At 39.0% G+C, this 13374-nt stretch overlaps 1 protein-coding gene across 1 annotated transcript in view; it reads right to left on the bottom strand.

Moving 5' to 3' along the window:
• The window catches only part of INO80D (INO80 complex subunit D), a 54736-nt gene extending 42109 nt beyond the window's left edge, over window positions 1-12627 (bottom strand). Inside the window, exon 1 of the mRNA XM_058186509.1 lies at window positions 4255-12627. The gene's annotated coding sequence lies outside the window, so the exon portion shown is untranslated. The remainder of the gene's footprint in view (window positions 1-4254) is intronic.
• Between the last annotated feature and the right edge of the window lie 747 nt (window positions 12628-13374).

Genomic DNA, 13374 nt, shown 5'->3' with positions numbered 1-13374 from the left:
CTTGATTCTAACCATATTACTAAGAATCAAGTTTCACTGAAATCAATAATCCTCACTGTCTAATAATATGCATAGGATGGCAACCAGACATTTTACTTCAATAAAGTTACAGTACTAAGATAAAAGTCTTATTATATATCACATCACAAAGATTAATATTAAAAATCACATAGTATCAATTATTATTAATTTAATGACTATTAATTTAATGAAGATTTTATCATATCATTGTCATGTACCTCTACATAGCAGATATAAAGTTAATCTCCCATATAAAAGTTTTCTTTGTATAATCTATAACAAGAGCTCATGCATATGAACTGGCAATTGCTTTTCCTTCGTTTTTTGGGCTCATAGGAGAGAGCTTCAAAAACATCTACTAAGACAACACCATCATTAAAATTCTCTCTTCTACACAAATATTAGATCACTTATAAATTGATTTTATATAAAAGTTTGTAACTCAACCCCATGTAAGTTTACTCAGAAGGATGTTTAATGTGGTTCAGTCCCAGCCTTGGATGTGCAGCTAGAATAGGTTCCACTGAAACCTGTACAAATTATTTTCACATGAATTTAGGATCAGAATGAAAATGACTCATATCGTCTTGTTCTTAATACTAACTCCCACATATCAGAAAGATGTTAATTTAGCCCAGGCAAGATTTTTTTCATTATCGTCTTTAATTCTATATTTCAACATTGCAAGGTATTAAAAAAATAAAATACAGAATCGAGATTGCCACAATTCCATATTTCTAAAAATGATAGTTTTAGTACCAAAATATTCAGACTCCACCCACATAATGAAGTATATGCTAGATTTTTTATCCATGATATCAGAATGATGTTTTATCAATGAAACATATTCCTTCTTCTAAAATAGTCCTATTAATGAAAAAAAGCATTTTGTCTTAAAATTCTTGTACTGCATGTATTTCTGTGCTTTAGGAGAATAATAATCTACCAATTCAGAATACCCCACCCCCACCCTTCATCCACATATACCAAATGCAGGACCAGTCACAATCATGAAATAAATGCATTATTATTTCTGAGCCATGAAGTTCTTATTATGAGTAGATTTTTTAATAAAAATTCTTCTCCTGATACAGGCAGATGTTGAAGGTAACAGGCTAAATACAAGCACCTACACGGAATATTAAATCATATTCACCTGAGCTCACAAAAATATAAAGTACGGTAATCATGAGAGTGTTCATAATTGATCTTAATTCTCTTGCAATCAGATGGACTAGCAGAGCAATATTACCAAAAACTCCATAAGAAAGAAATATTGTCATTAGGTACCTAGGTTTTAGTTAATGAACTTTACTTAACAATTTTGTATTAGGACAGAGTCCTGATAATGCTACTAGGATTATGTTGAGCATTGTTACTTGTTTGCCTTGTTTCAAGGAACTGCTCAATTATAATTACATGAGTTGCTAAATCTGGTTACATTCAGAGCATTTTCAGTTTTGTGAACCCAAAAACTTCATCTAAATTTGACTCTGAATACCTCTCCGTGCAGGTCACTGGTATATCTGCATGAGGACATACCATTCTCACAACTGAGCAGGAGAGCCAATTAATTACTGGCTGTGATGCCAATACTGTCTTGCAACTGTAGTGCTGAAGGCTGGTAGCAGGGAAGATCTCTTGCTTCATCCTACTCTATACTCTGCCATCTCCCTATGCCATTTTATGAGCCTCACACTACAGCAAAAGAGCTTTCTTTGCAACTGACCTTTAAATGGACTGAGAAATTAGTTAAAGTGCAGCAAAAACTGAAGATGGGGTTAAGGTGCTAGCTGAGGCCAATTTTTGCATTCCCCTATTGATTAGATACATTGCAACCCATTCCACATGGAGGCTGAGAAAAGAATTGCAACAGTATAAAAATGATTCTGAGGGGTCAGAGGAATAAAACAGTTGTTTTATTCAATGCATTTTCTTTTATTTGAAAAAAATTATAAACACATCTTAATATGCCACTGGAAAGTAGAAATGGGGAAAACTGATAATACATCAGTTGTTATTCTGTAATAAATACTAAATATTGCAATATTTAAGCTTAAGTAATAGAAGAGTAGAAAGACTACTTTGGACCAGAAATCTTTTCTGAAAGATTCATAAATGACCAAAAATTGTAACAAAATTAATACTTCTTGTCAGTTAAAAGTGTTGCTTTAAATAAACTTCATTTTAGGAAAGTTCAAATTTCGATCTTGACTTCAGCTCACTTTTCTACAGTTCAATAATTTTTAATAAAATCCTCCCATCGTGAAATAGGCTCAAAAGATCTAAGCTACAATTTCAGTCTACCATTTTAAGGTGTGACAAAATTGCTGCTATTCTATTTAATAAAAAATATTTTAAATGTTGGCATCCCATACTGAAATACAACTATGTACATGTTTAATAAAAGAATATTTATATGAGTGATTTGCAATTGAATTTAGATTTCTGCCCCAAAAGAAATATCCTGCATTCATCTAGGAATCATGCAAATTTGACCATAATATATTAAGCAAGCACTTGCTTAATAAACTTAATAAAAATCTTTTTTCAACAAATAACAGATTCAAATTTAGCTCAGTTTCAGAAATTGTTTCATGTGTGATTTGAAAAGCTAGAGTTTGAGAAACAGAAGCCCAAAGTTCTCTTGGATTGACAGAGCTGTATGAACAATTATTTGTATCTTCACCAAGACCTCACTTAAATTAGTTTAGATTAGATGGACTAATTTAAAGAACTTTTCCTAAAACCGGTCCAGAAACATGGTCATTATTTCTGTGTGGATACAGACTCCAGCCTCAAGGACTGAATTTTGTCTAGGTAATCTCACTCAACTATCCAGACACAATGGCAGGTTCACTTTCCAAACTAATCTGAATGATCTGCTGTTCCAACTTTCTCTTGAAGGTTTTTCCCCTCCAAAAAAAACACTGGCCAAACAACTAATTCAACAATCCCTTCCACCTGTCTGGCGGAAGAAATTTTGGACCCAATGCCTTGGCATAACAGTTATTGGCCGACCCTCTTAAGACCAGGGGACAGATCATGAGCTGCCCTACAACTCATTCACAAAACTAGGTGCCTTCAATGAACACCGGGCTCTGCGTGACAGCACCTAGGAATTCCTGAAATGGGAAGATCGAGTAATCCTGCACAGAATCCCAGCGTAGGAAGCTGGGTGGGCAGCAGTCCTGCCCACCCCCTCCCCACCCAGGCTCCAATGCCCTAAAACAAACACTCCCAGAGTATTTCTGGAGGGACCTTGCAACAGCCCTGTAGCAAAATTCCCTTCCTCCCGTTTCCCAGGACCTTAAATCGGCTCACGGGCGCCGGGGGGCATTTCGGAAAGTTTCCACGAGCCGAAGTTTAAATGAGAATTAACCTTAAGACTTTCGAAGGAGAGGCGACGGAGTGGGCTACAGGGCGTGGAGAAGGCGGAGAAGACCACTCTCTGCAATTTAGCAAGGGACGCAGAGTATTCCTACCCTCGTTTCAGAATGGGGTGGAATTTAAAAGTCGGGAGGAAAAGGGACGGGGATTTCGAAGAGTATCGAAGGTTCCGATGCCTCAAATTAAACTTTAAAGGCCGGCGGCGGGGGCCCAAGAAGACGCGCTCCCCGAACCATGCCGGGGCGCACCCACCCGCGGTAGAAGCTGGACGCGGGGAACGCGGCCAAAATAGTGTCCAGCGTGATATTTTATCCCAATAATCGCCGCCGAAACCCCTTTCCTCGCCTTCCTTGCCCCAGGCTCTCCGCTGCCACCTCCCCCCCCCACCGGCCCACCCGTCCGTCCGTCCGTCAACGGCCGGCTCAGGGCCTTGGCCGGCACTCCCGGGCTTAAGCGCCACCCCCGAACCCCAAAGCAACGTGGAGTCGGGAGGATTTCGACTGAACCCGCATTAATCTTGGCGGGTTTGGCCCGCCGGGCGCCGGAGCGGGACCCTGCGGGGGCGGGGAACTCACAGGCCTGCCCTGGGTTCAGCACCCCCGCTACCCCTAAGACGGCCCGACCTGGAGCCTCTTCCCCACCATTACGAGTAAGAGGCCGCCTCGCCCCCCTTTTCCTTTCGCGGCACCCCGCGGCTTCCAAAATCCCACCAGTCCCCCTCGAGGCCTAGAGCGCCCCTTCGAATCCCCGGCGTCGCGTATCCCGGTCGGCCGCCCGCCCTGCGGACATAGCGCCGCCTGCCGCTCTACGTGAGCCCGGGGATGGAGGCCGGGCCTGGCTTACCTTTCCAGCTGCTTTTTTTTCTCTCCTCTCTCCTCTCCCCCCTTTCCCTCTGTTGGGCTGACAGACCAGAGTTTCCTCCCCAGCAGAGGGACCGGGGAATGGGCTCGGAGCGGCTTCAGTGCTGAGGAGCTGCTGCTGTTGCTGCCCCCCTGGCTCTGAGGAGAAAGATTCCTGCTTTTAGAAGAGACGAAAGCTTTGAACAGGAGCTCTTTATTATTTTAAAACTACAAAGTGCTCAGAGGGTAGGTGATTATTAAGGGGAATCCCTGAATATATTCTCCAGCAAAGAAGGCAGGGCTGTTGGGGCTGCTCAAGAAGAGAGCTGAGCAGCCTCCTACAGCACCACTACAGGCACTGAGAGGACATAACACCAGAGAGCGGCTTCTCTGCCCTCCAAAACAACAACTTTCCTACCATCTTGGAGGTAGTATAGAGAGAAAGAAGAAGGTGGAGGAGGAAGAAGAGGAAAAAGGGAGAAAAGTACAGCGCGTTTTTATGAAGTGTGATGTATCAAAAATAGTTTTTTAGAGAGATACAGGGCGAAGGGGGTATGATTTGTGGAGCAATTTTCATTTGAAGCTGAAGTGCACCTTAGAATGAAATAATTTCATTCTAAAATTTTCAAGAAGTTTTTGTTCAAGTATTATTTTAAAATAAAAACAGGGCTATGTGTGATATTTCTGGAATGAAGTCGAATGTGTGAGTAAAAACTATGTGAGAGATAATTCTGAAAATTTGAAATCTCTCATGGAATGATTAATATATAACATAGCTAAAATTGATATTGGATTATTTTGACAGAACTGGATCTTTTTTGCTCAAGGTAAGCTAAAGGAATTAAACTTTCCGTGGTGAAAATAGGTTTTTAGGAAACCAAGGATTAAAATAATGAAATATTAGTAAATGCAATATATATGTTTTTCCCAGGCTACTGTATTTCTAAGTAGTTAGTGTAAGGGGTAAACAAAACTGATTTTAAAAACTTTTAAGGATGGAGTTGGACATTTAATAGACTGCTTATCAGAGTGTTAACCCTTGTATAAGTTTGGACTGTGTTTTGACTGAAGTACAAAACATGTTTTTTTCAAAGTTGAGAAAGTTATTAAGTTTCTATTTTTGAGAGGAAAAAACTTGACCCAATAGGAAGTTGGCTCTGTAATAAATGATGAGTTTGTAAAAGATACTGTAAAGGCTAAATTGAACAAGGGAACAGAAAAATTATAATCTTATATAGTAGGAAGTACCTAGAAAATGGCTCACTGAATTTTATATTAATTGTATAGTTAAAAATTCTATTATCTTTGTAATGTTGAACTTACGTTATATCAGTCCTGAATTTATGTTTCAGAATGTCTCAGTTTCTTTGATTTGGGCCCTGCAATCATAAATCGATAATTAATTTAATTTCTGTTGATTTCTATGAACCATTGTGCATGTACTATACACGTACTTTCAGATTACTATCCTGTAAACATAGCAGAGTGAATCTAGTATTAAATATTTTTTCCCAACTATTGGCAATATTATCTGCTAATCTTGGAAATATTTCAATATTTAGCAACAGTTCTGTTGCCTTCCTTGATAGTATGTTATCTTTGATCTTTAGAAAGGCCAGTCTACTTCATAAATAAATAACTTAGAATTGCAGAATGGTCAGATTGAAGCTAAAATGGACCATTCTGATTATCTGTATTATACATAATTGAAGCATTTTACAAGAGGGAACCTAGAATCTGTAAATTTATATTTTTTTTCTATTACAGTTTATTATATCCTACATTTAACTGAACCTTCAATGCATTTATTTATTCTCTTTCATTTAAAAATTTGGCAACCTTACCATGTTGGATAACTGGATGTTTTTCACCATTGTTAAGCTACTGTGGTTTAAAAATGGACAAAGTAAAGTATTGTACTGTACAGTATAGGTACAGGTACAGGTACTGTATAGAAGTAATACCCTGTCATCTATATCATGATATTTTGTTGAAAAATACTAAAATTAGCTACATTGCTGATACCTCAGTGATTACTACACAAGAGTGCAGGTTTTCCATGTGAGCTTCTCATATAAAGCCTCCATATATTTTAATTTGGCAAAGCTAGCATGTAGTTTAAAGGACAGGCTCAGTTTTTGCTTGGCAAGAAAAAGGAGAATTTATTTGGACAAAATGGAAAGTGTATTTTGCTTCAAGTCTGCCCTATTCAGATTTGGATTGGCTATATTCTGAGAGAATAAAACTCAAAAAAGTTGATTAAATTCTCAGAAAACTCTAGATTGTCTTTCTTTTACTCCACGGTTATAAGAATGGATGGTGTAGAAGTCCATACTAACTGCTACCTGCTGGTCTGTTTGGTCAAGAGTATTTAAATGTTTCTTTAAACATTAAAACAAATCCATAGAAGCAATTGCAGAAGGTCAAGCACAGGTTTTAGCACCTTGATTGACAAGCACAAACCTAATAGCCAAGTTTGTGAGCAAAAAACAAATATCATGCAGCTTCATCAGTCTTGTATGAATAGCATTAAGATTACAATAGCAAAGTCAAAATTATTTGCAAAATGCAGAACTATTCTCAATTGTTAGGTAGGAACCCACAATGTTTGTATTAAATGCATCTGAAAATTCAGCATTGAGAACCCAATAGCACTTATACATAAAACTATCAATCTACTCAATAATGGAGTCTATTGAAAATGTACCTATATATTACCTGATATTTTTTTTGTAGACAACAGAATGAATAACCTATCATGGCAAAGAATCTTTTTGGAAGCCAGGGAGAGCAATTGCTTATTTAATAGCCAGTTTCAAAGAATCATACACTTCTTTCTAGGGTGTTATTTGCTCTTTAGAGAATTCCCCACATGTAAATGACATAGCATGGGCTATAGGTAACAGAGCATATGGTATGTGTGGATGGAGTTGGTAGCAGCTACCAGTTTGACAAGATGAAAACAGAACAGTGTGACAGGATGGAGGGCTACGGAGGATGTGCAAAATCCTATTTAATTGAGGTTGGATAAAGAGCACATGGGAAGCTATGGTGCAGCAACTAGAAGTTTTACTCTGATACACTCAAGTGATCATGTCCAGTGTGCATCATTCAGATAATCCAGGCTGTATCATTAAGATAAGCAGTTCTCTGGGTCACTATCTAATGTGCATAGTTCAGGTGGCATTTACCATATTCTTCCCAGTATGACTCACTCAGAGAAAAGAGACTCTGAATATGATCCAACTGATGAGTGTTGCTCATCAGCCATTTGCGAGTGATGGCCCAGTCTTCCATGTTGGTTGTAGCTAAAAGTATTCTGATATTTGTAGAAATGATTTTAGCAATGAGCTTCCACTTTGAAGGATAGAGGATGAACAGATTAATTTTGAATCAAAACAAGCACATTTTCAGCTTCTTTGGTGTGTATCACAATAAAAAATTGGTTTTAAAAGGACTCAGAATAACTTTTCAATGTAGCATAAAATGTTTTACATATTTTTAAAGGCAAGGCACTCAATTTTTGAAAATACATAGGAACAATAATCAAGAAACATCCTGATTTTAACCTTGGTATTTAAGTCAGGAGAACCAGTTTGGTGTAAAGGTTGACATCAGGCTATAAATTGGCAGACTGTAAATTTTAGTCCAGCCTTGGGCATGAAGTTAGCTGGGTGACCTTGGACCAGTCACCTTCTCTTAGCCCTAGGAAGGAGGCAATGGCAAACACTTCTGAAGAAATCTGGCCCAGAAAACTGCGGGGACTTGTTCAGGTGGTTTCTAAGAATTGGATATAATTGAACAGAAGGACAAAAAAAGTCAAAAGGAAAAAATTGGTTAAAATTCCACATTTGTATATATGTTTAAATATATAGGTTTTTATTTTTATTATATAAATTTATAAATATACTTTGTAATTATATGTTTCATATTTTTCTTACTATATATTTGCTATGTTATATTTCAGTTGAACAGAAAAGGAAAATCAAGTCTTGGACCTAAGTAAAGCTTAGATCAATCGTGTATTTTATTGATATCACTCAATATGGACACCTCAGTAAAAGCTTTTGATTAGTTAATCACTTTAAAACGTAAATTATCTAATTTACAAATTGTGTATTGTGAAAGGCTGAATATTTGTTGCTGAAGAAACTTTTCATTCTTTTCTATCTCCTTAACAAGCTCTTCCCCTTCTTCTTCTTTTTTTTGTTGCACCTTGCAAATATTTTCAAAATCAAGTAGGCATTCCTGGGGTGAGTTTGGTTTTATTCCAACTGTCATCAGTATTACAGTATTTTAGTTCCAGGATTTTGAGCAGATTCTTAATTCAGAAGGAACTTTTGTGTTTTTCGCTAGTAGATTTTAAGAAAGAACATTCAAACCAATGAATACATGTAGTCCTCAACTTACAACCACAGTTGACCCCAAAATTTATGTTGCTAAATGAGACTTTTAAGTGAGTTTTACCCCATTTTACAAATTTTCTTGCCAGAAAAGTAGGTAAGTGAATCATTGCAGTTGTTAAGTTAGTAACCCAGTTGTTAAGTGAATCTGGCTTCCCCATTGACTTTGCTTGGGTTGAGGACTGTCTGTTCAATGAATGACCATATTAGGTCAATATTTAACATACAACTAAATCACATTGTTCACCCTGCATGAACCTATATTACTGGCAATCCTCAACTTATGTCCACAATTGAGCCCAAAATTTCTGTTGCTAAGTTAAGTGAATTTTGCCCCTTTTTACCACCTTTCTTGACAATAACTGCAGTTGTTAAGTTAGTAAAATTCAACAAAATTCAACAAATTCAAAATTTAAATGAAACTGGCTTCCCCACTGACTTTGCTTGTCAGAAGGTTGCAGAAGGTGATCACCACATCAGGACACTGCAACTGTCGTAACTGTCATAAACATGAACCAGTTGCCAAGCGTCTGAATTTTGAACATGTGACTTATTGGGATGCCACAACGGTTGTAAGTGTGAAATGTGATCATAAGTCACTTTTTTCAGTGCTGTTGTAATTTCAAATAATCACTAAATGATAAGTCGAGGACTCCCTGTATTTCATTGGGTTTGGCTTGTTCTAGCAATATGATTTGTGGTGTGTGAATTGTGGAGATGCAGCCAGTTGGGATTAAACCATGGCTTAATGGGCAACACAACCTTAGTGAAAGTCAACTTAAGACATTCAAAAGTTTGTTCTGGGCTACAACTAAGAAGGGTAAATCTGTCACATGGCTGTATTCTGGGCATTCAGCAATCAGCCTGCATTTACGGCTATTTGTAACATCCTCATGTGACCACAGTATACAATGTTTTTGGTGAAAACTAGTGTTTGCTATTGGTTTTCAGCAAAAAACGGCCTTTAGCAAATAATGGATTTCCTTAATGACCACTGCAAAAAAATCATAAAAATGCATCCTGTGACATGGTGACCCCTTTAGAATCATCACAACTTATAACCATAATGGGCAGGCTTCTTTATGATAGTAGATTAAGGACTAGCAGTAAAGATGAATGGCAAACAGCAGGCACATACTAAGTTAGTGCTGTAGCAGAAAGATGAACATATGATACCAGTTTGGACCCAAACTTTGGGAAGAACTGTGGAATATAGCTGGAGGGGGAAGTTGAGATATCTATTCCTCCTTACTTAACATTTCACCCTTTTATAGCCTTAGCTCTTCTAAGAAGTCCTTGGTTCTCTCTGAATTTGGTTGTTTGATTGTAGATGTTTCATTAACCAACTAGATAACATCATATTAGTGAGGGTGGGGTTTGTTGAATATATAGTAACTTGCCCTATTAGTGTTGGTAGGGATGTGGTAGTTCTCTTTGATAGTTCCTTCATTTAGGGCAGTATGGCTAACCTTTTCTGGACTGAGTGCCCAAGCGCACACATGCAGGCACAAATCTGCATGTGCACGGCCAAACCCCCAAAATGCAGTTTATGTGGCCCCCCCACGTGCCTCTTCCCCAGTGCATGCGTGTGAGCCCCCCCATATGTACCCCCCATGCATGCGCATGTGGCCCCCCACACACCCCGCCCCCAGTGTATGCGCGGAAGAGACCCAAAGACCAGCTAGCCAGCAGGAGTGTACGCACATGTGCAGCGGAGCTGAACTGTGATGATGGCTCGCGTGCCCACAGAGAGGGTGCTGCATGCCATCTCTGGCACATGTGCCATAGGTTTGCCGTCATGGATTTAGAGCATTGTTTTCTGCTTGCTTGAGGTTAATCCCTCCTTACCAGGGTGTTGGCTTTTGGAGAGAATGTGTTCTGGTCTGTCTCCTTAGCATTTTTATTGTTTCTTTTTAATTGTGTGTAAATATGGTATTGAGAGGTTTTAGGTTCAATGAGTAGAATAACAGTTGGAAGGGACCTTGGAGCGAGTAAGTAAATCAACCCATGAGAGTAAAATTTATAGTTTATGGTTTCCCCATAATTAGGACAATTGTTTCCTTTGGATAGGAATGCATCTCCACTGAAAGATCAAGTTGTTTTGACCCAGGCCCAAGTAGGTAGTAATAAACTTAGTCCGTGAAAAAAAAAAAAAAACTTTATTTGAACAGCTGGGAATTACTTCATTCCCAGCATCCTTAAAACAAATTCCTCCCCAGAACAAATTCCTCAGTTATCTCGCAAACCTTGGTCCAATTAGGCAAACTGCCAAAGGCCCTTCCTGGCAAATGTCCAGAAACCACAAAAACAAAGACATAGACGAAGCAGAAGACGAAGCAGAAGATGCAGCTACAGTGTTGTTTTCCGGCAAAGTCCAAACGCCGGTGTTGGTCTGCTTTAAGCCTTATGGGAGGAGCCAATCATCTCTTGGCCCTACTCCAGAGTTGTCCTTTCTGCTTGAGCTGCTCTTGCCTTCTGGCAGCTCTTCTCATGTGTGTATTAGGAACAGTCTCCTCCTGTTCCTCTGCCTCACTACTGTCAGGCTCTGGAGTCCGCACCTCACTTCCCGATGGCCCTGGCCTCACCTCAGCCTCATCACTGTCCGACTCCGTTGCCAGCTCCGTAGACTGCTAATGGAGCACAACACAAGTATGTTACCTTGTAACACTAAATATTAAATACTAAAACCACCTCCGTTGTATGTACAAGTGGTATCTTGCATGGAAAACATAATCACAATCATAATATGGCCAAAACTGATGTTGGCTTGAGAGCTGAAGTTACTGCAAAAAATTGCAACCGTGTTCATTTGAGGACCTGGCAAAACTTGGCTATCTTGAAAATCTGGTTAATACTTTGGTGGGAGACTATCTGGAAACTCCAGTGCTATGAACTAAACTAGAAAGTTGAAAAAAACATCCTGGGAAATATTTTTTGTTTGTTTCCAAGAAAACTATACAGATGTATCCATGAAGTCAATGCTAATCAAGCTTAATTCAGACTTTATGTTGCAATGAAGAGAATAGTCTAACGTTGTATCTGTCCTGAAGGTACATTGGTTATCACTTTATTACAGAACATGGTACTTATAAAGACATTCAAAGTCTTCTCTGGCATGCAGTATTGAGTATCTTATAGAATGCTGTTCTATTATGTACCTCACCCATTAGCGAAGTATAATTCTTGAAGATTATCATTATTATTGGTTCATCACAGTCAGCCAGATATTCAGACTGGATTTGACATTTTTATTATTATCAAATTTATTTGCTGCCCATCTCACAGTTCAAGGCGACTCTGAGACACTTGATGGATACCGCATCTGCCAACCACTATGTGACAACTTTAAAGATCACAATGCATATATCCCTAAGATACGGTTGTCACCAAGATTTGAAAGCTTTTGGCATTTGTCCACCCTGATGATCAATTATTCTGTTACTACTGTGAACTGCAAACTGGTTGGTTATTATCCTCTATCTTAGTTTAAAAGCTTTATATCATTCTTAGACATTAATTATTGGTTTGAGCCTTTATAGCATACATTGCTTTTGGTTGTTTCCTGCTTTGGAAATCTTTTTCAAAATTCAGTGAAGTTTTTAAATCCTCTAAATCAGGGGTGTCAAATTTGATTTCATTGAGGGCCACATCAGGGTTGTGTTTGACCTGGGGGGGCTGGGGTAGGTATGGCTGGGGTAGGCATGGCCAGCTTGACATCACTTGTATCGGGCACCTGTGGCAGCCTGAGAGTTCTGCCAGCAAAAATGGGCTCCCAAGCGCTGTCTTCAGCTGTGACGGCCTCCTGCAACCCTCTGCCAGCGAAAACTGAGCTTGCGAGGGCCATACATAGCCCTCTCAAGCTCTGGTTTCGCTGACAGAGGTACTGCGGGCTGATCCTTTGCTGTTTCCAGGGTGGCCCCGTGGGCCAGATCTAAGTTCCCTGCGGGCAGGATATGGCCCCTGGCCTTGAGTTTGACATCCCTGCTCTAAATAAAGGACAAATCTCCCAGAGCTGTATAAACAAATGCAGATTTGAAATAGGGTTTTCCTGGGACCAGTCTATTGATTTCAATCTAAGCCCTTTTGTATTTTTTTAGATCACAAGAATGATGAATGTAACCAAGAGTTCATAGCAAAAAGCTTGTATAGAAAGTTAGCTATGCTGTAGCTTACTGAATAAACTTAATCCAAGGTTAAACATAAGGGATTAGGTTAATTAGGTAATAGTGATGGAGCAACAAAATAATATTCTTTTAATGTATTCTGAACAAGGTTATCAGTGAGACAGTTTTTAATCTCCTTCCCAACAGCTTCAGGGAATTTAAAATCTTCCAAAATCTGAAATAAAAATAAGATTTCAGAAATCAGTTCTATTGATTGTAGCCTTTTCTCTTTGGATAGCATAAAAAGAGGATATAAATTAAAATTTACAAAGCAGCATAACTTTTGAATTACTGTTTCTTAAATATAAAATAATCTTTAAGTGACTTCCGGTTGGCTCTGCTTCGTTAATGACGGTCTTTTTCAGACCGCTAACCCCGTGAGTCCGTAGAGCCGCCAGGACAGCGCAAATCAGCTGTCCGGCGGCTTGAAAACCTCTCCCTCAGGCGAAGAGGAAGAGATGAGCATTCGGGCTGAAGTTGAGCCCCCCAGAGAAGCCCCAGAAAAATTTCTGGAGGCTTGAGGGGAGTGCTCCTTCCAAAGCCTGAAAGAAGCTCCGG

The sequence above is a fragment of the Ahaetulla prasina genome, chromosome 1 (assembly GCF_028640845.1).
Source record: "Ahaetulla prasina isolate Xishuangbanna chromosome 1, ASM2864084v1, whole genome shotgun sequence".
Lineage (NCBI taxonomy): Eukaryota > Metazoa > Chordata > Lepidosauria > Squamata > Colubridae > Ahaetulla > Ahaetulla prasina.
Note: the sequence above shows the minus strand (reverse complement) of the source record. Positions and strands in the feature narration are given on the sequence as shown.